The sequence below is a fragment of the Rhinolophus sinicus genome, linkage group LG02 (genome assembly GCF_036562045.2).
Source record: "Rhinolophus sinicus isolate RSC01 linkage group LG02, ASM3656204v1, whole genome shotgun sequence".
In the NCBI taxonomy this organism is placed as follows: Eukaryota; Metazoa; Chordata; class Mammalia; order Chiroptera; family Rhinolophidae; genus Rhinolophus; species Rhinolophus sinicus.
Genome location: NC_133752.1, coordinates 159,787,209 through 159,788,098, shown reverse-complemented (window position 1 = coordinate 159,788,098; position 890 = coordinate 159,787,209). Strand labels below are relative to the sequence as shown.

The 890-nt window shown below is 29.2% G+C and overlaps 1 non-coding gene across 1 annotated transcript; it reads right to left on the bottom strand.

The window, feature by feature from the left end:
* Nucleotides 1–506: 506 nt before the first annotated feature.
* On the bottom strand, nt 507–580 carry TRNAI-AAU (transfer RNA isoleucine (anticodon AAU)). Its single transcript has one exon. It is a non-coding gene; the product is annotated as a tRNA-Ile (tRNA).
* Nucleotides 581–890: the final 310 nt, after the last annotated feature.

Genomic DNA, 890 nt, shown 5'->3' with positions numbered 1-890 from the left:
TAAAGCTATTAAAATATTATCATAATAAAGCAGTTTTAGACAAATTGGCCCCTGAATGAGAAGAGAATTCAGAAACTGAATCAATGACATATCTGTGTATTATATAGTAACATAAAGTTTCATTTCAAATCAGTGAGAAAAGATAAACTATTCAATAAGTAGTGTTTTGTCTATTTTGATGAAAAAAGGATCCTTACATTACATCAAATAATAAATATTTTGGGAGGAGAAAGTTTTAAAAATCTAAAGACAAACAAAAATATGAGGTTACCAGAAAAAAAAATTTTAAGGAAGTAATTTTATAATTTTGAAGTAACAGGTATGTGTGTATAAATATATACCTTAAATGTACATTATATGTGTGTGTGTATATATATATACATATACATACACACACACATACACACACACACATATATATATATATATATATATATATGTGTGTGTGTGTGTGTGTGTGTGTATGTATATGTATATATATATTTTAAGGCAGGCACAGCTCAAAGTGGCCCATGCGGGACTCGAACCAACAACCTTGGTGTTATTAGCACCACGCTCTAACCAACTGAGCTAACGAGCCACCCCCAATATATACATATTTTTTAATTTATCCCAAACATGGACAGAGTCTAAGTGATAATTGCTTGATTTTTAAAAATACATTTACTAAGTCTGCTTGCTTAATGTGACACTCTTGGAAAATGATAGTTTATATTTAACAACAATCACCATATGATGAAGGTACATAAAGATAACTGCTCAATAAGATTAAAAGTTTACTTTAAACTTGGTAAGTTCGTAGGATGTTTACCACCTGTTAGAAATGTTAACCCAAAATGTGACAGGCATTTATTGCTCTAAAAAAGTTAACGAATTTAGCAAACTTATTT